At 39.5% G+C, this 27,110-nt stretch overlaps 1 long non-coding RNA gene across 1 annotated transcript in view; it reads right to left on the bottom strand.

The window, feature by feature from the left end:
• Nucleotides 1-25,795, bottom strand: part of LOC142495100 (uncharacterized) — a 168,149-nt gene extending 142,354 nt beyond the window's left edge. The window contains exons 1-2 of the long non-coding RNA XR_012801659.1: nt 25,407-25,795; nt 19,404-19,495 (exon numbers count right to left, since the gene is read on the bottom strand). This is a non-coding gene — a long non-coding RNA (uncharacterized LOC142495100). The remainder of the gene's footprint in view (nt 1-19,403; nt 19,496-25,406) is intronic.
• Nucleotides 25,796-27,110: the final 1,315 nt, after the last annotated feature.

Here is a 27,110-nt window from a genome sequence, read left to right as displayed (position 1 = left end):
AAACTACTGATTGATGAGAACAAGCAGCTGTGGGATGCGATAACCATTGAAAAATATATTGAACAAAAACGTATTCCACGAGGTCTGAGATTATTTAAAAAACCTACAACAGACTTCAAAAGTGAATCATTTATTTTGGAATGGAATCGCATCCTTGACAGCTGTTCGTTTGAATTAATGCATCTGTTAATATCAAAACGCAAAGTATGTCTTCAAACATTAGACAAGGAAATTAACGATATGAAGGGATACTTTGAAAAGTATAAAGATAATTGTGAGTTACCAATGCTAGAAGCTAGAATTAAAACAAAAATGGATAAATTACAAAAAGATACTATAATCTCAAAACAAACAAAGTTCCAAAGGGACAAAAATGATTATGTCACGGGATGTTATAGAAATTGGAAAAAACTCAGATATGATAATGAAAAATATAGGTATAATAAGGATTATTCACATAAAATTCCTTCAAATTATAAAAAAACTATTGTAAAACCTAACGAAATATCCTCTGATCCAGTACAATTTATAGCCCCTAAGAGGTCTAGAAGACCTTCAACACCATCTTCTATAAAACCAGTAACTGGCAGTACAAAAGCCAAACACCCGGCCCCTCCTGTTCCTCCAAGCCCTCTAGTCAACATACAGGGTAAAGATACTGACAATATCTTTGATCAATATCATCATCAGAATAAGTACCAACCTCTTATAGACCTAGATAGAGAACAACGTCTCCCTGGTCACAGTCGGGAAGAAGAGAAAAATACGTTCTCTTTTTTAGACTGGCGACAAACGAGGGAGCCCAAACAAGCAAGAGATGTAATAAGAGACTTATTGGGAAAAGAAAACTCCCTGAAAGACAATCGGAAAAGAAAAAACACTCTAGAGGAACGAGAGGAGGGAGAAAAATTAGGCAAGGTACAAAAACAGTAAGTCAAAGTGCTTATCAAAATATCTTTAATATAAGCCAACATCCAATTACCATCAAAGAAACTAAGCTATTATCAAAAGGTTTATCCTTTGCTCCAGTTATAGGGCCAGATAGTTTTAAGTTGTATGTTGATGTCCAAAGATATGTGCGCAAGCTTTGCCTCAAAAAATATTTTCAAAGAGACGCCATATCTAGACTGGACACCAACACTAACTTACCACTAAATACAAACAATTCAACGTTCAGAAATCCCTCAACATTCTTTCCTAGGTTTGTGAGTGGTCCCTTTGTGGACACATTCGCTAAAATGGTCACAGATGACCTAGAGACCCTAAGTAGAAACCACAAAGTTAGGACTGATAATCTTAGTAAAGATGAAAAAATAACTTTACGTGCACTTGAAGAAAATGAAGACATAATCATAAAACCAGCGGATAAGGGGGGGGGGTTGGTAATCATGGATAAATCATATTACATCCAAGAGTCACTGAGAATTCTAAGTGACATATCCACTTACCAACTCCTCCCAGCGAATCCTACTACACATTACCAGCAAAAATTATTTAATTATTTAACATTTGGTTTAGATCAAAATTTAATTACTCCAAAAGAATTTGACTTTCTTTACAATAAACACCCCAGACTACCCTTGTTTTATATAATCCCTAAAATACATAAAAATATAAATTTTCCCCCCGGCCGCCCCATCATTTCGGGCATTCAATCATTAACATCACACTTATCTCAATATATAGATAGACAACTCCAGAAATATGTCATACAATTACCTTCTTACCTCCGGGATACTACCCACATACTGCAGACACTCCAGGACATTCAGTGGCAACCCCATTATATTTTTGTTACCGCAGACGTCAATTCATTATACACCATAATCAACCATGATCAAGGATGTGAATCAGTCTTAAACACCCTAAAAAATGACCCATCTGTTTCAAAAGAATTTAGAGATTTTTTGATTTTAGGAATTAAATTCATCCTTTGTCACAATTTTTTTCACTTTAATAAAGCTTATTATTTGCAGGTATGTGGCACCGCCATGGGCACCAAGTTTGCTCCTAGTTATGCTAATATATTTATGGGATATTGGGAGAAACAACATATATGGTCCAATTGTCCCTATGGTGCAAGCTTGGTGCTGTGGCGGCGCTACATAGATGATATTATTTTTATCTGGTCAGGCACTTTAGCACAGTTAACACAGTTTCAGTTATATATGAATAACAACACTAATAATTTAAAATTCACGTTTGTCACTAATACTAATAAAATAGAATTTTTAGATTTAGAAATCACTATAGTTAATAATCACATACACACCAGCACATATTTTAAACCGGTTCAATCAAATAATTATTTACATGCACAGAGTCACCACAACCCCACATGGGTCAAAAACATCCCTAAGGGACAGTTCATTAGACTGAAAAGAAACAGCTCACATCCAGATACATTTAAAATTCAAGCCGAGGATTTAAAACAAAAATTTGTGGAGAGGAAGTACTCCCCACTAGAGTTGGATAGAACTATCTCTGAAGTTGCAGCGATGGACAGAACCAGTCTCTTACAATATAAAAATAAAAATAAAAATATTAACTCATCAGGCAATTTGTCATTTGTCACTCAATATAACCAAATGGCACCCAACATACGCAAAACTTTAAGAAAATACTGGCCAATATTGAAAAAGGATAAAGAACTAGAGGGAATTCTACCCGAATATCCACATATTATATTCACAAAAGCTCCTAATATAGGACAGAGACTGGCACCCAGCTGTCCATCGCTGCAGCCAGTTCAAAGAGACACAACACTCTGTGGGGGATACTTTCTCTGTAACAAATGCACGGCATGCAAATACAGTAACAAAAAAATAAATTTTATATCAAATAAAACACATAAACAGTATAAAATTAAACAACATATTACATGTAGTAGTTCCTTTGTTATATATTTACTTGAATGTCCGTGTGGTCTGCAGTATGTGGGTATGACAACGCGAGCTATAAAAAGACGTTTGTATGAACATATATACAATATTAAAACTGGTTTAGTCACACACAATGTGTCTAATCATTTTCTTCAGGTGCACAATAAAGACCCAAAAGGTTTGAGGTGCGTAGGAATAGAGCGCATTGTACCACACTGGAGAGGAGGTAACACATTGAGCCTATTGGGGAGAAGAGAGTCCTATTGGATTTATGAGTTATGTACTCTGTCCCCAATGGGCTTAAATGTAGAATTCGATTTGAAATCCTTTTTGGTGGGTTAGTACCAAATACATCCACATAAGGTGACATGTCATATACATTAGTGTTTAAATTCGCTTATAGCAGTAGGTTCCTCCTACATAAATAAGCACACTATCACTGGTTTAATACATTTTATCTAATCATAATTCGCAATATTATATTAAATAATTTTTTTTTTTTTTTTTTTTTATGTCCTACCTTAAAATTATGCATTTTTTTTTTTAATATATTTTTATTCATTTATTTTTTGTTTATATACATAAATATATATGTTGTTAGTATATATGTTCATTGTTTATTGTGTCATGTTTAAATATATATGTTGTTAGTAGTATATGTTCATTGTATATTGTGTTATGTTTAATGTTGTCATTATGTATAACAGCTGTACAAAATAGTAAGTAGCTTTTTTGTTCAAAGACATTCTCACTGTGCAGTGTCTGATTGCAAACACACTAAGAGCAACTTTATCACAAGCACAGCACATGTGCAATTAGCTACAGGTGGAACTATTTACCCAAATGGTGAAGTCAGTATTTAAAGGACATTTTGGACTGTTTTATTCATATACCCCTGAGGAAGAGAGCAGATCGCTCTTGAAACGCGTAGGGTGGAGGTTCAAGCCCCGCACACATTGGTGTAGTACCCCCCGTACATCGGTGAATCAACGTGAGCTGCCAGCTAACCATCTCTTATAGCCGCCGACGAGTTGAACCAGCTGTTGCGGTTTCCCATTATTCAAGCGCCCTGCTTGGCGCCCTGCAGGAGTACCTGCTGACAAGTTGCGTCCACGAGCGGATAGAGACGCCAGCTAGCAGTGAGCAGCAGATAGACGAGCTCACGGTGGTCCGTGGCTGACATCGTGCTGAATCAGCTGCAGCTGAGTTCCATCTGCTCAGACGTGCTTCCTGGAGCTGCAGGAGTCCCTGCTGATGAGCTGCACCCACGAGCCGACAGAGACGCCAGCTAAGCAGAGAGCAGCACACAGATGAGAGGGGATACTCTCTAAAATATCCACTGCCTGCAAACCTATTCCATCTGGTGAGTAGGCATTGCTATCATCAACATTGGTGCTACGGAGCAGTTGAACCACCTATTCAGATTTTTAATTGCTTAAATCTATATGTCCATGCAAATTGTGCATTATAGTAAATATTAATTGTTATTAAATGATTTTATTGTCCTAAAAATACCATTTCAGTATTCAGCTGTTATATGTTGTCTTATATGTTGTTTGTTTAATGTTTCAACAGTATTACGCTATGTGTTGTGCTTTCTCTTTGTTTTCAAGCCCACCGTGAGGATCAACAATCTTCACAACCAACAGGCTTGGTTTTCGTATATCCTTTATAGTGGTAAAAAATTTATAGGCGCCCACGGAACTATTCCCTGTCCATACTGTTTTCCTGACCAGGGGGTCAGGCTTTGTGTCCCAGGCAGCCCCTTATGTATAGTTTTAATTAATATATAAGGTAATAGTTACTACACCACACACATTGCGGTTAGCGCTACCTGTTTTGTTGTTTATGTGCATTTCCCCCTTTTAGGTTAGCAGCTTTCCAGGACAATTATGTCTCAATTGTTTGCTCAGAGAATCAGTAGGAATATTGACATTAATAGCATCTTTGCAGATGAGGAAATTCCCATCGCAGTTGATAATGTATCACATGATATGGAAAATATGGCTGATAAATTAGAAAAACTACTGATTGATGAGAACAAGCAGCTGTGGGATGCGATAACCATTGAAAAATATATTGAACAAAAACGTATTCCACGAGGTCTGAGATTATTTAAAAAACCTACAACAGACTTCAAAAGTGAATCATTTATTTTGGAATGGAATCGCATCCTTGACAGCTGTTCGTTTGAATTAATGCGTCTGTTAATATCAAAACGCAAAGTATGTCTTCAAACATTAGACAAGGAAATTAACGATATGAAGGGATACTTTGAAAAGTATAAAGATAATTGTGAGTTACCAATGCTAGAAGCTAGAATTAAAACAAAAATGGATAAATTACAAAAAGATACTATAATCTCAAAACAAACAAAATTCCAAAGGGACAAAAATGATTATGTCACGGGATGTTATAGAAATTGGAAAAAACTCAGATATGATAATGAAAAATATAGGTATAATAAGGATTATTCACATAAAATTCCTTCAAATTATAAAAAAACTATTGTAAAACCTAACGAAATATCCTCTGATCCAGTACAATTTATAGCCCCTAAGAGGTCTAGAAGACCTTCAACACCATCTTCTATAAAACCAGTAACTGGCAGTACAAAAGCCAAACACCCGGCCCCTCCTGTTCCTCCAAGCCCTCTAGTCAACATACAGGGTAAAGATACTGACAATATCTTTGATCAATATCATCATCAGAATAAGTACCAACCTCTTATAGACCTAGATAGAGAACAACGTCTCCCTGGTCACAGTCGGGAAGAAGAGAAAAATACGTTCTCTTTTTTAGACTGGCGACAAACGAGGGAGCCCAAACAAGCAAGAGATGTAATAAGAGACTTATTGGGAAAAGAAAACTCCCTGAAAGACAATCGGAAAAGAAAAAACACTCTAGAGGAACGAGAGGAGGGAGAAAAATTAGGCAAGGTACAAAAACAGTAAGTCAAAGTGCTTATCAAAATATCTTTAATATAAGCCAACATCCAATTACCATCAAAGAAACTAAGCTATTATCAAAAGGTTTATCCTTTGCTCCAGTTATAGGGCCAGATAGTTTTAAGTTGTATGTTGATGTCCAAAGATATGTGCGCAAGCTTTGCCTCAAAAAATATTTTCAAAGAGACGCCATATCTAGACTGGACACCAACACTAACTTACCACTAAATACAAACAATTCAACGTTCAGAAATCCCTCAACATTCTTTCCTAGGTTTGTGAGTGGTCCCTTTGTGGACACATTCGCTAAAATGGTCACAGATGACCTAGAGACCCTAAGTAGAAACCACAAAGTTAGGACTGATAATCTTAGTAAAGATGAAAAAATAACTTTACGTGCACTTGAAGAAAATGAAGACATAATCATAAAACCAGCGGATAAGGGGGGGGGGGTTGGTAATCATGGATAAATCATATTACATCCAAGAGTCACTGAGAATTCTAAGTGACATATCCACTTACCAACTCCTCCCAGCGAATCCTACTACACATTACCAGCAAAAATTATTTAATTATTTAACATTTGGTTTAGATCAAAATTTAATTACTCCAAAAGAATTTGACTTTCTTTACAATAAACACCCCAGACTACCCTTGTTTTATATAATCCCTAAAATACATAAAAATATAAATTTTCCCCCCGGCCGCCCCATCATTTCGGGCATTCAATCATTAACATCACACTTATCTCAATATATAGATAGACAACTCCAGAAATATGTCATACAATTACCTTCTTACCTCCGGGGTACTACCCACATACTGCAGACACTCCAGGACATTCAGTGGCAACCCCATTATATTTTTGTTACCGCAGACGTCAATTCATTATACACCATAATCAACCATGATCAAGGATGTGAATCAGTCTTAAACACCCTAAAAAATGACCCATCTGTTTCAAAAGAATTTAGAGATTTTTTGATTTTAGGAATTAAATTCATCCTTTGTCACAATTTTTTTCACTTTAATAAAGCTTATTATTTGCAGGTATGTGGCACCGCCATGGGCACCAAGTTTGCTCCTAGTTATGCTAATATATTTATGGGATATTGGGAGAAACAACATATATGGTCCAATTGTCCCTATGGTGCAAGCTTGGTGCTGTGGCGGCGCTACATAGATGATATTATTTTTATCTGGTCAGGCACTTTAGCACAGTTAACACAGTTTCAGTTATATATGAATAACAACACTAATAATTTAAAATTCACGTTTGTCACTAATACTAATAAAATAGAATTTTTAGATTTAGAAATCACTATAGTTAATAATCACATACACACCAGCACATATTTTAAACCGGTTCAATCAAATAATTATTTACATGCACAGAGTCACCACAACCCCACATGGGTCAAAAACATCCCTAAGGGACAGTTCATTAGACTGAAAAGAAACAGCTCACATCCAGATACATTTAAAATTCAAGCCGAGGATTTAAAACAAAAATTTGTGGAGAGGAAGTACTCCCCACTAGAGTTGGATAGAACTATCTCTGAAGTTGCAGCGATGGACAGAACCAGTCTCTTACAATATAAAAATAAAAATAAAAATATTAACTCATCAGGCAATTTGTCATTTGTCACTCAATATAACCAAATGGCACCCAACATACGCAAAACTTTAAGAAAATACTGGCCAATATTGAAAAAGGATAAAGAACTAGAGGGAATTCTACCCGAATATCCACATATTATATTCACAAAAGCTCCTAATATAGGACAGAGACTGGCACCCAGCTGTCCATCGCTGCAGCCAGTTCAAAGAGACACAACACTCTGTGGGGGATACTTTCTCTGTAACAAATGCACGGCATGCAAATACAGTAACAAAAAAATAAATTTTATATCAAATAAAACACATAAACAGTATAAAATTAAACAACATATTACATGTAGTAGTTCCTTTGTTATATATTTACTTGAATGTCCGTGTGGTCTGCAGTATGTGGGTATGACAACGCGAGCTATAAAAAGACGTTTGTATGAACATATATACAATATTAAAACTGGTTTAGTCACACACAATGTTTCTAATCATTTTCTTCAGGTGCACAATAAAGACCCAAAAGGTTTGAGGTGCGTAGGAATAGAGCGCATTGTACCACACTGGAGAGGAGGTAACACATTGAGCCTATTGGGGAGAAGAGAGTCCTATTGGATTTATGAGTTATGTACTCTGTCCCCAATGGGCTTAAATGTAGAATTCGATTTGAAATCCTTTTTGGTGGGTTAGTACCAAATACATCCACATAAGGTGACATGTCATATACATTAGTGTTTAAATTCGCTTATAGCAGTAGGTTCCTCCTACATAAATAAGCACACTATCACTGGTTTAATACATTTTATCTAATCATAATTCGCAATATTATATTAAATAATTTTTTTTTTTTTTTTTTTTATGTCCTACCCTAAAATTATGCATTTTTTTTTTTTAATTTTTTTTTATTCATTTATTTTTTGTTTATATACATAAATATATATGTTGTTAGTATATATGTTCATTGTTTATTGTGTCATGTTTAAATATATATGTTGTTAGTAGTATATGTTCATTGTATATTGTGTTATGTTTAATGTTGTCATTATGTATAACAGCTGTACAAAATAGTAAGTAGCTTTTTTGTTCAAAGACATTCTCACTGTGCAGTGTCTGATTGCAAACACACTAAGAGCAACTTTATCACAAGCACAGCACATGTGCAATTAGCTACAGGTGGAACTATTTACCCAAATGGTGAAGTCAGTATTTAAAGGACATTTTGGACTGTTTTATTCATATACCCCTGAGGAAGAGAGCAGATCGCTCTTGAAACGCGTAGGGTGGAGGTTCAAGCCCCGCACACATTGGTGTAGTACCCCCCGTACATCGGTGAATCAACGTGAGCTGCCAGCTAACCATCTCTTATAGCCGCCGACGAGTTGAACCAGCTGTTGCGGTTTCCCATTATTCAAGCGCCCTGCTTGGCGCCCTGCAGGAGTACCTGCTGACAAGTTGCGTCCACGAGCGGATAGAGACGCCAGCTAGCAGTGAGCAGCAGATAGACGAGCTCACGGTGGTCCGTGGCTGACATCGTGCTGAATCAGCTGCAGCTGAGTTCCATCTGCTCAGACGTGCTTCCTGGAGCTGCAGGAGTCCCTGCTGATGAGCTGCACCCACGAGCCGACAGAGACGCCAGCTAAGCAGAGAGCAGCACACAGATGAGAGGGGATACTCTCTAAAATATCCACTGCCTGCAAACCTATTCCATCTGGTGAGTAGGCATTGCTATCATCAACATTGGTGCTACGGAGCAGTTGAACCACCTATTCAGATTTTTAATTGCTTAAATCTATATGTCCATGCAAATTGTGCATTATAGTAAATATTAATTGTTATTAAATGATTTTATTGTCCTAAAAATACCATTTCAGTATTCAGCTGTTATATGTTGTCTTATATGTTGTTTGTTTAATGTTTCAACAGTATTACGCTATGTGTTGTGCTTTCTCTTTGTTTTCAAGCCCACCGTGAGGATCAACAATCTTCACAACCAACAGGCTTGGTTTTCGTATATCCTTTATAGTGGTAAAAAATTTATAGGCGCCCACGGAACTATTCCCTGTCCATACTAGTATTTGATATGTATTATCTGTCCGTTTATGTTTTATGTTTCTCCTTTGTGTACAGTATATGTTTTTGTTCGAGACGCTGAGAGTCCCAAAGTACACATCTGCGCATGAGCAAGTTTATTCTGATGTACTGCACCTTTAATCCGGGACTATATATATCGGGACATACAGGGACTACTTTTTTATACTACGTCTACCCCTGAGGAAGAAAGCTAGACTTTCGAAACGCGTAGGGTGTCTCTGAGAGGTCCTCCTGACTCGGTGGTGTATCCTATCCCCCTTGGAACCTGCTAACAGATGCTCGTTGACTGCCGAATTCGGGCGGATATCCATCCGCGCTTGCAGTAGCTCCGTTTGGCGCGCTTCCAGCAGCCGAGCAGAAGGGAACTGCCATTCCCCGGCTGACACGAGATTCTTCAGTGTCCACGGCGCACAGAGGCGGATGCCACATACAGAGGGAGCAAGCACCACGGTATACAACCAACGTGTGAGCCCAGCAGTCCAGTGCAGCAGCAGCCATCCATAGAGGGGATACTCTAAAATATCCACTGCCTGTTACCTTCTTACTTTTGGTAAGCAGGTACCCCCACCTGAGTTGGAGAGTCCTAACAGATTCTATTTTATGTATTTTATGTAATTTTAATGATATGCTTTATTAAATGTGTTTGTAATTGGTCACCTGTTGTTCTCAGCGTCAGTCTTATGTTATATGTTTGTATGTATGCCTAACAGTATTACACTATGTTGTGATTTTTTTTTTCCCTTACATGGTCTCCCATCACATGTGGAACATCTATTCCCAGGAGAAAAATTCACACCACTGGTTGTATATTTTCATTACTATTATTATATGTCTATTATTTAATAGTGTAGAGCGCCATTGATATATATTTTTGCACTGTTTAACACCTGACTGGGGTTCAGGGATATATCACAGGCTGCCTACATATAGGATAAAGCGCCACCAATTTGTTGTTCATCTTGTATCTTGTCCCCCTTGGGTTGGCAGCTTAATCCATACATATTGATATGTCTCAGTTGTTTGCTCTACGAGCTAATCGTCACATTGATATAGATAAAATCTTCTCAGATGATGACCCCCCTGTTATTATGGAGGAAACTCCAGACAATATGTATGACCTTGTCGAAAGACTTGAAAAATCACTCATGAGTGAAATCAAGCAAATGTGGGACGTAATTACTCTTGAGAAGTATGTTGAGCAGAAAAGAATACCACGTGGATTAAGAATATTTAAACCATCCACGACAGACTTTCACAGTGAGGAGTTCCTTTTGGAGTGGAACAGAATCCTTGATAACTGTTCCTTTGAACTTATTCGATTGCTCATATCCAAGCGCAAAATTCTGCTTCAAACACTGGATAGTGAGATTAATCATTTAAAGGAACAGTTCGAGGTTTTCAAAGATCATAGCGAATTACCAGCTCTGGAAAATAAAATTAAAATCAAGATGGATACTTTCCAGAAGGAAATTATAGGCCGCAAACAGTCTAAATTTCATAGGGACAGAATAGACTATAAGACGGGGTGTTACAGAAGTTGGAAGAAAACATCTAAAGACACTGCTAAATATAGACATCCCAAAGCCACCACTCCTAAAGATTATTCCCACAAAATACCGAACCACTATAAGAAAGTGATAAATAGTAGTAAAGAGACTACTCCCAAACCGGTACAGTTTCTGTCCCCCAAACCTAAGAGGGTTGATAGGCGTACTAAGCCTAATCAATCAAACAATCCTGAAACACCAATTGAACATCTGGATAGGGAAATTGATAGTATCTTTGAGCGTTACCAGCATAACAACAAGTACCAACCACTGGTGGACTTTGAGCAAGAAATTAACAGCTCTAATAAAACTAAAGAGGATAAACCTACCTTTTCTTTTTTAGACTGGCGGAGGACACGAGAGCAGCAGAATGCCAAAGAAGCTATAAAAGATCTGCTAGGGAAAGAAGGGACATCAAAGGACAGGAAAAGAAAAAACACAATAGAGGAAAGAGAGGAGGCAGAAAGATTAGGGAAACAAATAAGACGGTAACTCCCACCTACACTAACATATTTAACATCAGTCAACAACCCATATCTAATAAAGAAAAGGCGGTTCTTTCAAAAGGACTATCTTTTGTCCCAGTTATAGGCCCGAACAGTTTTCAACTGTACATAGACGTACAAAAATATGTAAGAAAATTATGTCTAAAAAAATATTTTGTTCAAGATGCGGTGTCACGCCTGGATAGTAGCTCCAACCTCCCCATTAACCCTGCACCTACCACCCATTCCACGTTCAAAAAACCCTCTACTTTTTTTCCCAGATTCGCCGGTGGGCCGTTTGTCAACACATTTGCACAGATGGTCACCGACGACCTGGAACAGCAGAGTCGTAACTATAAATTAACTACACATAACCTTAATATGGAGGAAAAACAACTGTTACGTGCACTTGGAGAGAATGGCTCGATCGTAATGAAACCAGCAGACAAAGGAGGGGGGTTGGTAATTATGGATAAAACATACTATCTTCAGGAATCAATGCGTATCCTTGAGGATATCTCTACTTACCAACCCCTCCCCTCTAATCCCACAGATAATTATTCACAACAATTACTTACATTTCTTAATACAGGATTGGATAACAATGCCATTACCAAACAGGAATTTGAATTTCTGTATAACCAATTCCCTATAATTCCCATTTTCTATATTATACCTAAAATTCATAAAAATTTGGAACAACCGCCTGGACGCCCCATTATGTCAGGGATCCGGTCCCTCACATCAAATTTGTCACAATTTATCGATCATTATCTCCAACCGTATGTCATAAAACTCCCTTCATATCTTAGGGACACTACCCACATGCTGCAGACAATCAAGGACATTCAATGGCAATCACATTTTTATTTAGTTACAGCTGACGTCACCTCACTCTACACTGTTATCGACCACGTTTAGGGTTGTGATGCTGTTGGCCAATTTCTAGATAATGATCCATCCATCACATCATCAATTAAATCATTTATTACCACAGGCATTGAATTCATACTTTCTCATAATTATTTTAATTTTAATGATTTATATTATCTACAGATATGTGGCACCGCCATGGGTACCAGGTTTGCTCCAAGTTATGCTAATTTGTTCATGGGCAGTTGGGAAAATCAATACATCTGGTCCAACTGTCCCTTTGGAGCGAACCTGGTCCTATGGCGGCGCTACATAGATGATATTTTCTTTATTTGGTCTGGTTCACTAGAGGAACTAGACAGTTTCCAAACATACATGAATAATAATCCATTTAATTTAAAATTTTCTTTTGTTTCAAGTAATATTTCTTTAGAGTTTTTAGATTTAGTTATATACATTTACAATAATACCATTCATACCAAAACTCACTTCAAAAAGGTTCAGGCCAACAATTATCTGCATGCCAGCAGCCATCACAGCCCTGCGTGGATCGATAACATCCCTAAAGGCCAATTTATCAGGCTCAAAAGAAACAGTTCCACACCAGAAGCATTCCATACACAAGCACAGGACCTCAGAGATAGATTTATCAATAGAAATTATTCATCTAACCATCTTGATAGAGTCATCTCTGAGGTCAAAACAAAAGACAGATCAACCCTTCTTAAATATAAACCTAAATCATCCAATACACATATCCAATTACCATTTATCACACAATTCAATCAAATGGCACCAGGAATTAAAAAGATTATTCAAAAATATTGGCCAATCCTGAGAAAAGACCCAGATCTATCTAAAATACTTCCACCAAAACCAAAAATAATATTCACTAAAGCACCAAACATAGGCCAAAGGTTGGCCCCAAGCTGTCCACTCAGATCTAACAGTCGATTTCAAACTAATACAAATATAAAAGTCACGAAAGGGTATTATACATGCAATACATGCACAGCATGTAGATTCAGCTCCAAACAAACTACTTTCACATCTACTCAAACCTCCAAACAATATATCATACAACAACACATCACATGTAATAGCACAAATATTATTTATCTCCTTGAATGTCCTTGCGGTCTGCAGTATGTGGGTATGACCACTAGACCGATTAAACGTCGGCTCTACGAACATATTTACAATATTAAAAGAGGCCTAGAAACACATAGCGTATCGAGCCATTTTCTCCAAGTGCATGACAAAAACCCCAAAGGTTTAAAGTGTGTAGCGATAGAGGCAGTGACGACAAATTGGCGCGGTGGGAATAAGGGAGGGGCACTAGGCAAAAGAGAATCCTTTTGGATTTACGAATTAAAAACACTCACCCCTTTCGGGCTCAATATTGAATTTGACCTGAAACCTTTCCTTCTGGATAGATAAAGTATCCATCTAATAATTATATTGTTCCATCTCCATTATACAGGGCCCAGGTATAATATACCACTACATTCAACTTCACTGACCACCACAGGATAACCACTTTATATATTATTTTGTAATTATCACATATAAGTTATATAAGTAATAGGTCATCAGTCTTTATTTCAAATTAATAATGTAGCAGTCGCATAGATTTTTAGTAATTACAGCATACATAATCAGATGAATTTTAATTAACTCACACATTTATTTAGTTACCACTGCACAATTGTTTCTCTTATATTATATTAAACAATTTTCACAATTGACATATTTTATTAAGTTTATAACACTTCACACATATCACATTTAAACATCATTTATTCATTTTCACACTCATAAAATATTATCACAATCTATTACCCAATGTATGGGAATATATAACCTTAATCTCACATAGCACTATCACACATTTCACCCATTACAAGGGTTAACACTCATTTTCCTTTAATAAGTATATAATCTAATGTTATGGATAGTTTGAATTCTGCTCAACATACTTCTTATCTGGGGCTCACAACTGTTGTTTAATAATATAGAAAATGATTCTGAGATTAGGCTGTATTCATTGTAATTTTTAGATAGTGTAAATATATTACTAGTATTTGATATGTATTATCTGTCCGTTTATGTTTTATGTTTCTCCTTTGTGTATATGTTTTTGTTCGAGACGCTGAGAGTCCCAAAGTACACATCTGCGCATGAGCAAGTTTATTCTGATGTACTGCACCTTTAATCCGGGACTATATATATCGGGACATACAGGGACTACTTTTTTATACTACGTCTACCCCTGAGGAAGAAAGCTAGACTTTCGAAACGCGTAGGGTGTCTCTGAGAGGTCCTCCTGACTCGGTGGTGTATCCTATCCCCCTTGGAACCTGCTAACAGATGCTCGTTGACTGCCGAATTCGGGCGGATATCCATCCGCGCTTGCAGTAGCTCCGTTTGGCGCGCTTCCAGCAGCCGAGCAGAAGGGAACTGCCATTCCCCGGCTGACACGAGATTCTTCAGTGTCCACGGCACACAGAGGCGGATGCCACATACAGAGGGAGCAAGCACCACGGTATACAACCAACGTGTGAGCCCAGCAGTCCAGTGCAGCAGCAGCCATCCATAGAGGGGATACTCTAAAATATCCACTGCCTGTTACCTTCTTACTTTTGGTAAGCAGGTACCCCCACCTGAGTTGGAGAGTCCTAACAGATTCTATTTTATGTATTTTATGTAATTTTAATGATATGCTTTATTAAATGTGTTTGTAATTGGTCACCTGTTGTTCTCAGCGTCAGTCTTATGTTATATGTTTGTATGTATGCCTAACAGTATTACACTATGTTGTGATTTTTTTTTTCCCTTACATGGTCTCCCATCACATGTGGAACATCTATTCCCAGGAGAAAAATTCACACCACTGGTTGTATATTTTCATTACTATTATTATATGTCTATTATTTAATAGTGTAGAGCGCCATTGATATATATTTTTGCACTGTTTAACACCTGACTGGGGTTCAGGGATATATCACAGGCTGCCTACATATAGGATAAAGCGCCACCAATTTGTTGTTCAACCCACAGAAGCATAATACAATTTAAAACTCATTAAAAAGGGGCCTAAAGGGTGATTGGGGGAAAAAAATGTAATCAGTATTATCTAATACTACCGGGGTTGCCACGTCTCCGGGTTTGACCCAGAGACTTTGGTTTGACATACCCATTTCCGGGCTACCGGTTGGCCCCTTTAATCTCCGGATGGGTAGGCGGGCTGGAGGGTAGTGGCGTGCACACGTTAATGAAGCAAGTGCCAGGGGGCAGAAGATTGGACGGCTGTAGTGAAGCGCACGGTGCGCTCCCAAGTACCCCCAACACGGAAGTCAAGTCTTCCTTTGTATGCACTGCACCTAGCTACTACAGGTCCCTAATCTGGGTCTGTCCTGTCCTCCATTGTGGCGCCTCCTCTGAGTCCTTAATCCGTCCTCTCTGGCTGTCCTCCTCCTACTGGCTGCTGCTTCACTTGCCCTGCTTCAAGTTCACTGTCTGCATTAACTTTTAATTCCCTTAGGCTGCGTCCACGCTGCCGCTGACCACGCTCGTGAGCATGCACGTACCCTCACGGGCACTAGGCGCTTGCTGAGACAAATTTAATTGACTTTGAGGCGCACTGAGGGGTCACATGACCTCCTCAGCTAATCAGCGCCAGTCAGTATTTTGGCCATGCCCTCTCCCCTCCTCCCCGCCTCGCTCACACTTACAGGAAATGTTGCCGGACACACAAACGCTCATGCTTGTAGAGTTGGGGACGTCACCCATCTCAAGCATGAGCACAGTCCGCGGCACGGGGAACGCAGCCTTAAGGTCTATGGGGTTAGTCTTGTGTGTAAGAGGGTGAGCCTATTAAAATTCATAGGGGCAGACACTGTGAACAAATCATTTTTTAAATGATGCTATTTTTTATTCAATATACAACATTTAATGCCGGGAGGTCTCCAGTGGATGCCGGGAGGTGGCCAGAGTATGCCGGGAGGTCGCCAGAGTATGCCGTAAGACGCTGCTCAAGGTAAGTGCAAAAAACTAATTTTTCTCCGGGTTGCCCATCAGTTGGAGGTGGCAACCCTGAATACTACACAACAGATTTATTAAAACACACACATAGGATTTTGAATCGAATTATGATGCAGGTGTACTACTGCCATACTAGCTTGTGTATGGTTATTGTAAGTTTTTACTTCATCCACAGATGTTAACCAGCTCTGAATTGTAGCAACTTTTTATTTATTTTTTTACAAAAATGCTTCATGTTTACTATTTTGAAGGCAGTTGTTAGAAAAAGGAGGTCATTACATTTTAATGCAGTAAAATCATTTTAATAACAAATGGTGTTTATATTAATTTGATCTAAACACAAAGTAGCGAATACTGTCAGTTCTCTGTTGGCATATCTTTCTTTATGTTAACATATTTAGGATTATTTTGACAGGGAAATCTTCAAAGGCGTAAAATATACAGTGCAGCAGCAGATTTTTCTGTAATCCTAGCAATGCGTGGCATTCCTTTTAAATAACGACTTAAAAGAGTTTGAAAGAATGTTGTTTGAAGTTTATTCTAACAAAATATGTACTGCAGTTCTTTTGTGCATTAGTATTGTTACTTTTCAAGTCAGCTTTGTGCAGTCTCCAGAAGTCATTCACATGCCAAATGGAGCATTCTAGAACATATTCCTGCAGCCTAAATATCCCACTACAGCATGTAAAACATTGGAGTAACAAAGGTTTCTGGGTGTGGACAAACAAATGAACACATGGACTTATACTGTAAATTTTTGTTCTAAAATACTTCTTCAATTTTGAAGCTGATATAAGGTACAACAAATTTGTGTCTGTAAATACTTATGTAATTAAGGGATAGTCAAATCTACCTAGCTTTAACATAATTTTTACCATATATGCAACAGCAAGTCAAGAATAACCAGAGTCATGTAGCACAGAGGAATCTTACAAATTTATTTAGCACTAATTTCACAGCGACATTTCCTATTAAACCAGAGATATAAAGTTTGTTAGTGTGAAATACCTAACCCATTGGTTGCAAGATAGTGAATAGTGACATTTGTGTTGAAGAATTTATAATACAAAATTACTCAGTTACAGAATATTCAGTTAAAAAACTGTCGTAAAAAAAATAGATGTCAGTGATGTTGATGGTGTACAATTAACTACTTGTTTAGATTTGATAATGCAAACTTCAACTACAAATGTGCAGAATATCCATTTGAATGTTAACTCTTACACAAGGTCTGCCTTTAGTACATGTCAGGAAATCATTATATAAAGGAAGCCCTAGATAATAATAATAATTGTTTGTTCTTGTATAGTGCTGCTAGCTTTTTATGTAGAGCTTTACAGAGACATTTTGCAGGCACAGGTCCCTCCCCCATAAAGTTTACAATCTAGTTTTTTTTGGTGACTGAGGAACAGGGAGTTAAAGTGACTTGCCCAAGGTCACAAGGAACTGACACCAGGAATTGAACCAGGTTCCAGTGCCGCAAACCCAGTGCCAATCAGTGTCTTTACTCCCTGAGCCACTCCTTCACGAGGCTCCTCGCTTTCCTCACTGAAGCTTGGGAGGTCACATGGGATCTGTGGAAGTAGGTGCCCCTTTGTGAGAGGATGCAAGTAGCAAAGCTAACCAGGAAAGGGGCCACAATGGATCTCTTTTTACATGTGTAATTATCAACCTATAAATTTGTAATAATTATATAATAAATTCATTTTTTTAAAGAGGAAGAGGCAATACAAGTGCACTTAAAAAAATAAAATATATATATATATATACATATATATATATATATATATATATATATATATTAATATATACAGCTTTTGATTATCTTTATTTAAAATCAATTACCTATAGTAAGCTGACAATCAATTCGTTGTCCTGTGATCGACCAGCAAAGATCCTGCTTCTCAGGGTTCACTGAATGGCCGCCTTTCAGATTCAATCAATCCCTCAGTCTGTGTAACTGAGCAGCAACATTGTATTTTTATATTACTAAGGTTACAGTTTCAGCTCAAACAGCTGGGAATATTGGCAACAAATGATCACAAACAGGAAAGTGTTGCAAAGATCTTGCACTGCTGGGGAGATGAGCTAAAGCCTGCTATACAAACCAAAGGATGCTCAGTATATTACAACTCATTAAAAATGGCATTTAGAGTTGAATTTAAAAAAAAATGAAGTAAGTATTATCTACTACAGAACTGATTTATTTAAAAAAAAAAAAACACACATGTAGGATATTGCTTGCATTGCTCCTTTGAGTGGCCGTTCTGCACATAGTATTTTTTTTTAACTATCAATGTGACATTTTATTATCTACACTCATAAAAATGATGCTAAACAATGTTTTTGAAAATCCGTGTGCGTAATGTCAATTATGTATGCTACACTTCAGCAGCCAAATCATAGGGCAACACAACAAAACAGTTTTTCTCTTTGTTTTGGGTATGAAAAATTACCTGTTACAATTAATTAATGACATTTACTATACAGTTAGCTGCATAATTCTGATTATTACTAAAAACCCTAACTACTGTACTGTACGTACTATGAGTTTGAAAGTACATCTGATATGAACATACATTTACATTTATTTTATAAGACCTTGGCTCAGTATTCTCATATTGGTCTTGTTTATCTTGGCTGGAGAGCTGGAGCTTGTGCTCTGTTTCTGATATCCATATTCCCGTACAAAAGCAGAGATCTTGTCATACAGTATTTATGTCTATATTACATGTTTAAACATAAGCAGATGTGCTTTAAGGCATCTTTCTGTGTCTGACTAAAGAACAAGAGACACCAATTTCATTTCAAATATAAAGAAAATATTCACAATTTTTTGCATGTCAAAATCCTTAAGAGCATCCAATCCAAATAGTGTGTATGTATAATTGCATGTGTGCGTGTGTGATGGAAATATTACTGTACCATGGTCTTGGTTAGGCGTGGCAGGAATCTTGATCGGTCCCTGGTGTCTAAATCGGGTACTGGGGGTTTCTGCTGACCGGAAATAGCGTGACCTAAAAAAAATCAGTAGTGGCATTATCCTGGGAGTCCGACAGGTCAGTGTTGCTAGTATTATAATTAGCTCCACCAATAGCAGATTTCCTAGAGTGCTAGTATTTCCTCCCTTGACCGGTTCTCCCTTGAGTATGATCATTAAGACCCAGGAGCCATCTGTAGATCCTTCTGTCTTTATAATCCATTGTGACTTGTTTTAATTTGTCCCTCTTATATTTAATGAGACCAGCCCGGTAACTGTCCGTTGTAGTTTGGATTTTTTCTAACCAATTAGTGGTTGAATCCGCTGTCAATACAGATGCAGCGGCCGTTATTGAAAACCTTCACGCGGTGTATACCTCGGAATACCCATGTGATGGCGCGCAATTTCTTCCAACCGAACTGCCGTTACACATTACGATTCATTCATTTCATTGCATTTAATTGCACACAATCCATGAAATTCAAATAAAGCAACCGCGATAAACACGTGTGCCTGGGGCTATTGGCGGCGTTAATGCCACGTGGAGTACAGCAGCGCACACGAAAACGGCTCAGTGATTTGTTCGAATAACGACCGCTGCATCTGTATGTCACCGTACTTTTCCTCAATGTTATGAATGTCCTTTTTAATTTTGGTCAGCTCTTTCGTGGATTGTTCGATAATTTAAATTGTTAAATCGAAGGAAACATTTGTAAAAAATTGCCACCCATTTTTTTTTTCAAAAATCAGGATCATTACGGCCAATAGTCAGTTGGTTTTTAATGCGGAAACCCACGTGGAAGTTATTTTTCTTTACGGTAATGAGATAATGTCACAGCATGTAAATAAAAATCAATTTCTCTTTTTTTTGAGCTTGATAAGGGCATTATACACATCTGCTGGTTTATCCGGACCAAAAATAGTATCTATTGTCTCTTTATATCTAATCTGGGATATTTCCTCTTTTGTATAACCCCGTGTCTCTGAGATATTCGCAAAAATGTCAGACATGTCAGCATATTTCTCCATTACTTATTTGTCAATATTATCAGGTTAAAGTCCAATGTAGCAAAGTATACAAACAATAGTAAGCCGCTTAGAGATCCCGATGCTAATCCAAAGAATGCAATGCTGCTTATAATACAATGTTGGTGCACAGCCCATAAATATGGTAATAGAAATGTCTGTGGCCGGCAGTCAGAATAACAGGGTGAAGTAACGGTGCTTGTCCTATATAAATAGTGTAAATGATATTACCGTTCTTGCGAGGGTAAGAAAAGACAGCACTGAAGTACAATAGTCCAGACAAGTTGTGTGTTATGGTGGGTGAAAAAAAAGTAACAAAAAACCTCCACCGTTAGCATACAGTATTGCCAATAAAGAATATTACTTATGAGCACATTCACATATCTTAGACAGGTCTGCAACCCTGCCTTTCAACCATTATCACCTAGCATACAGTGCTTCCACTGCAACAAGAGATTCTGGGAAATGACATGCAAATGAGCACACGAGTCATCTTTTGCCTGGAATATCCATTCACATGGAGCCCATTTAAGCAAATGCATCGCCATTCACACAGCTTTTAAGCACAGGATGGGACTAGCAAAGCAAGTCAAACTACTCACAAGACATGTTTCAACCTTGATGGGTATCATCAGTGTGAGGTTGGTATTGCAAAGCAAGTGTGTGTGTGTCTGTGTGTGTCTGTGTGAGGGGGAGACAGTCTGTGGGGTGTGAGGGGGAGACAGTCTGTGGGGTGTGAGGGGGAGACAGTGTGTCTGTGTGTGGGAGGGAGAGAGTGTGTGAGCCTGTGTGTGTCTGTGTGGGGGAGGGGGATAGAGTGTGTGTCTCTGTATGGGGGAGGGGGAGAGAGAGTGTGTGTGTGTGTGTGTCTGTGTGGGGGAGGGGGATAGAGTGTGTGTCTCTGTGTGGGGGAGGGGGAGAGTGTGTGTGTGTGTGTGTGTCTGTATGGGGGAGGGGGAGAGAGAGTGTGTGTGAGAGGGCGTGTGTATGTGTGAGAGGGTGTGTGTGTGTGGGGGGGAGTGTTTGTGTGTAAGTGAGGGTGTGTGAGTGAGGGGGAGTGTGTGTGTGTGTGTGTGTGTGTGTGAGTGATGGGGAGTGTGTGTGTGTGTGTGTGTGTGTGTGTGTGTGTGTGTGTGTGTGTGTGTGTGTGTGTGTGTGTGTGTGTGTGTGTGTGTGTGTGTGTGTGTGTGATGGGGAGTGTGTGTGTGTGAGTGAGGGGGAGTGTGTGTCTGAGTGATGGGGAGTGTGTGTGTGTGTGTGTGAGTGACGGGAAGTGTGTGTGAGTGAGGGGTAGTGTGTGTGTGTGTGTGTGAGTGATGGGGAGTGTGTTGTGTGTGTGTGAGTGAGGGGGAGTGTGTGTGTGTGTGTGTGTGTGTGTGTGTGTGTGTGTGTGTGTGTGTGTGTGTGTGTGTGTGTGTGTGTGTGTGTGTGTGTGTGTGTGTGATGGGGTGTGTGTGTGTGTGTGTGAGTGAGGGGGAGTGTGTGTGTGTGTGAGTGATGGGGTGTGTGTGTGAGTGAGGGGGAGTGTGTGTGTGTGTGCGTGAGTGATGGGGAGTGTGTGTGTGCGTGAGTGTGAGTGTGGGGGAGTGTGTGTGTGTGTGTGTGTGAGCGAGGGGGAGTGTGTGTGTGTGTGTGTGTGTGTGTGTGAGTGATGGGGAGTGTGTGTGTGTGTGTGTGTGTGTGTGTGTGTGTGTGTGTGTGTGTGTGTGTGTGTGTGTGATGGGGAGTGTGTGTGTGAGTGATGGGGAGTGTGTGTTTGAGTGATGGGGAGTGTGTGTGTGAGTGATGGGAGTGTGTGTGTGAGTGATGGGGAGTGTGTGTGTGTGTGAGTGATGGGGAGTGTGTGTGTGAGTGATGGGGAGTGTGTGTGTGTGCTAGTGATGGGACGTGTGTGTGTGAGTGATGGGGAGTGTGTGTGTGTGTGTGTGTGTGTGTGTGTGTGTGTGTGTAATGGGGAGTGTGTGTGTGAGTGAGGGGGAGTGTGTGTGTGTGTGTGAGTGATGGGGAGTGTGTGTGTGTGTGTGTGAGTGATGGGGAGTGTGTGTGTGTGTGTGAGTGATGGGGTGTTTGTGTGTGTGTGTGTGTGAGTGATGGGGAGTGTGTGTGTGTGAGTGATGGGAAGTGTGTGTGTGAGTGATGGGGAGTGTGTGTGTGTGAGTGATGGGGAGTGTGTGTGTGAGTAATGGGGAGTGTGTGTGTATGTGTGTGAGGGGGAGTGTGTGTGTGAATAGAATAGAGAGGGGGAAAGTGAGTGTAAGGGAGAAAGTGTGGGGGAGAGGGCGCGTAAGTGGGAGAGTATGAGGGGGAAGAGACATGAGAGATGACAGGGTGAGAGGGGTGTGTGACATGGGGGGGGGGTTGGGGTTCCCCAGAATTTCATAATAGAATTCCCTATTTCTGAATCAGCTGTGCTTTATTGGCTAAACAGTTTATTAACAGTGGAAATGTGTGATTTCTTAAAAAGTTCTGCTAATTGGTTCCCCAGAAATCATTTTCTGGTATAAAAACCACAAAAAAGTTTGCAAATGCTTTTTTAGAAAGTTTTGTACACCTCCAGATTAAAACCTCCACACAGGGGTGTAGCTATAGCTCGGGCAGCTCGGGTAAAGCCCGCTCTCCTCCTCCCCCCCCCCCCCAGAGCCCGCTCTCCCCCTGTCCCCACGTAGAGACAGGCAGTATTTTGCGGCGCGGGCCCCAGGTATTAAAGAATGATCCGATAGTAGAAGAATCACTTGAGGCAGAGGAGGACGGCAGGGGAGGAGCGCACTCTAGCAGTCTGAACCGGAACGTCCGATGTCTGCTGCTAGAGCACACTTCTTACCTCGTGCCGTCCTGCTCTGCCTCAAGTGATTCTTCTACTACTAGCTAATTTTGTAATACCCAGGGCCTGCCGCCGCAGAATACCATCTCTCTCCGCTTGTCTCTGAGCCCCATCCATTAAATATGTAGGCATAGAGGAGGGGGGGGGGAGATCTGATGAGGGGGTCTGGGGGAGATATGATGATGATGATGATGATGATGATGATGATGATGATGATGATGATGATGATGATGATGATGATGATGATGATGATGATGATGATGATGATGATGATGGGGGCTAGGGGAGATATGATAATGGTGATGAGGGGGACTGGGGGAGATATGATGATGAGGGAGATTGGGGGAGATATGATGATGATGATGAGGGAGACTGGGGGAGATATGATGATGATAGGGACTGGGGGAGATATGATGATGATGATGATGATGATGATGATGATGATGATGATGATGATGATGATGATGATGATGATGATGATGATGATGATGATGATGATGATGATGATGATGATGATTGATGGTGATGATGTGGACTGGGGGAGATATGATATGGGGCACTGGGAAGATCTGATGATGAGGAGGAGAGGGACTGGGGGAGATATGATGATGTTGATGATGATGATGAGGGGGGCTGGGGAGAGATGATGATGATTTTTAATGGGACCCTGGAAAAAATGTTTGCAGGGGGCCCGCTCATGTCTAGCTATGCCACTGCCTCCACAAAAGAGGGATGAAAAATAGGTTGGACAGTTTTAAAAAGCTAGGACTTGCTCAATCTGCTTTGACTTATCTCCAATAGTAAAAGTGAAATTGTATTCTGATTGTTAAATACTGTAGGTGGTTAATTGAGTAAGGAGAAGATAGTTTATAATTAAAAGGCGGAGACAGACATTCTTGCCCCTTCCTATTTGTTATAGAAGAAATATTTCTTACATCTTACATCCAAAGACCTGTAAATTAGGCCCACTACAATTACTTTTCTTTGCCACTGTTTAATTTTAATTCTAAAATGATGTAATATACAGAACAATGTTATGTGCAGAGCTGTTGGAATAGTATGGGAGGTTTGGCAGGGGGGAGCTGCACTTTGAGAGCATATTTACCTTTAGAGTTATCATGTGAAGATTGGGATGTCGTGGGAGCGTAACATGGCGAACCCAGGACACATCTTTTTTTATTTGCTACTTGCACATGCAATTGATATTTGGTGGAAAATACCAGCCATGAAAATCCAAAAGCCATTGCAAGTTAGTTTATCCTTTTGCTAGAAGGAAAACTGGAGTGGAAAAATAGGGGCTTAGTAACCGCATGGTGAAATCCAGAGGTTGCAGCAGCCGATAATACCCATGACTATGTGTATAAATAATAGGTTCTAAATGAAGTCAATTGCCATGGGTAACTAGATTCCATTACGTAGCCCCCTTTGTGTCTTTGAATTGTAATTACCACTATAAAATATTACTTTATATGAGGAAGAGGGCGATAAGGTTTGACACATTGATGTTCAAGTTGACATAGGCCATCAAATTAGTTTAGTAGCAGCTGTGCCTACTTAGCAACTACTAGAGTATATATTGAGATTATTGCAAATTACAGGATATACTTGACCTCCACTTTTATAGCTTAGTTAAGGGGATTGTGGAGTGGTTCAGGGTTATGGGAGCCAGTAGCAACACAACATGCTTGTCAACTTTATTGCTTCTTTTAGCATCTATGTGTGTGTGACTGACACTTGTACACCACTCATTGCCTCCACTGTTCACTTATCCCTTTTGTTCAATCACAGATAATAAACTGTGCTCCTATAATGAACAATAAATAATATTATGAATTGTGGAAGTGACTTGCAATAAACAGCAAATCAGTAATTCCCTCAGTTTCAGCCATTTCTTCCCATAACTCAGAACAATAATAGATCATTTAGTAACTACCTAAACCCTTTTCATTTTGATTGGACTGGAGGCTGACATCTGAATTCTGTTTAATTCCAATCAGAAAAGAGTCATATACCGTAATGCAAAGTGCAATGATTTTAATTTAGTCAAAGTTAATCATACTATTCTTGGAGAAATCAAATCAATTTAGATCAGTTTTTTTACCTTGTAGTTCAGTCCTGAAGAGCAACCAACAGGCCATATTTGCAAGTTTAGCAGCAAGGTACACTCCCTTGCCTTCTCCCTGGCAGTGGACTCGTCGCTCTGGAGGGTTTGTGTGAGTTGCGCCGGCCATGTTGTGGTTGGTGATTCAGGAAGAGGAGGTTCTGGCTGTTCAGGATTTCCTCCATGGATTGGAGGTGGCGTGCCCAGTCCTGACGGAGCCGGCGAAGGGAGAGGGAGTGTCCAGGGAGCTAGTCAAGCCCCTGGACTAGGCCAGACCCATTCTCCGTAGGCCCCAGCTAGTTTCCCCTTACACCGTAGTGAAGCATTGTTGGGCTGGCCCATAGTAAGGGACCTGCCCTTTAGTGTGTAAGAACCAGCGAAGCAGATGGAACCTCAGCGGAGGATTCCCCAGGCCTGGTGGAACAGTCGTGCGGTGCTACCGAACGTAAGGCGAGAGGGGATTGTGTCGGAGGCCCTGCATCTTGGGATCACAGAGGCAGAATATTTTAGGCATGCCATTGTGTACACGAGTACCCAGGAAGGTACCTATGTGCACCAACACTACACACGGGAGGGTAGCACTGCCCTCACATATCTCCTTGGGTGGGATTGTTTTATTGGACATCGGGTTCTAGGTGCCAGGGCACCATCAGTACTGTGGGGACAATTACGGTTGTTGTTACCTACTGGATATTGTTTATTGTGTGCATATTGTATTGAGGGGAGTGCTATGGGGTTGTTTGGATTATGGTTATTTGAGGTATACTATATAGGTATACCATTTCCTGTGAGGGGCTATCGCGCCAACGCTCGGGATCCTCACGGGTTGAGGCACTGTACCAGCCACCCAAGTTTCCCCAAGCACGGAGGCTTAGGCCTCTTGTAAGCCTAACAGGTTTGCACCATAACCCCCCGTATCAGCCAAATCTCCCTTAGGAGGAGGGAAAGGGTGTAAAACAAGCTCTCTCTAATTAACACAATAACTAATTATTCTAGCTCTAATTATTACTAATGCAACTTGCATGATTGTGTTGCCCTAGCCTATTGCTGGCTTTCAAGGACTGAACTTGGGGATCCTGCTATTGGAGCTATTTATCAAAGTATCTCTGCTGCAAAACTGGTGCAAATACAGCACAAGATTTAGCAAATAAAAAAAAAGGTAAACGAAAGTAATGGAATTATTCAATAATGGCATACTGTATACTATTAATCTGATGCTGTCTTTCACAGCACTAATAATCAGATCTGCAGACTTTGCAGATCTTCAGACCTCTGCAGATCTGCAGACCTCATAATACAAATATTGGATAGTCACTTGAACAATCAATAATGGTTACCTCACTCTATTTAATATTCCCCATAGTCTGCAATGTTTTTGTCATAAATTACTTCAACTACTTCAATGTCACACTAGGGGGCAACAAAATGATACTAATGGATGGAATGTATTTTATTCTGAACTCTTTCTTTGTATTAGCATTCGAAAATACTCTTAATGGAAGAACGTAGCTAATGGAAATAATTATATAACAGCTGGTAGTGTGGCTCCACAAATATCTCAGAAGGAAGGATAACTGAACCTCAAATTATTTAAATATATGAGGTATAAGATTTCACAACTGATGAATAAAAGGAGATAATTAGACTAACCAATTCTAAGTGAAATATGAACTAAAGAAATAATTCATACAGAGCAATTCTAAG

The sequence above is a fragment of the Ascaphus truei genome, chromosome 5 (assembly GCF_040206685.1).
Source record: "Ascaphus truei isolate aAscTru1 chromosome 5, aAscTru1.hap1, whole genome shotgun sequence".
NCBI classification, from domain to species: Eukaryota; Metazoa; Chordata; class Amphibia; order Anura; family Ascaphidae; genus Ascaphus; species Ascaphus truei.
This window is presented reverse-complemented; position numbering and strand designations above follow the sequence as displayed.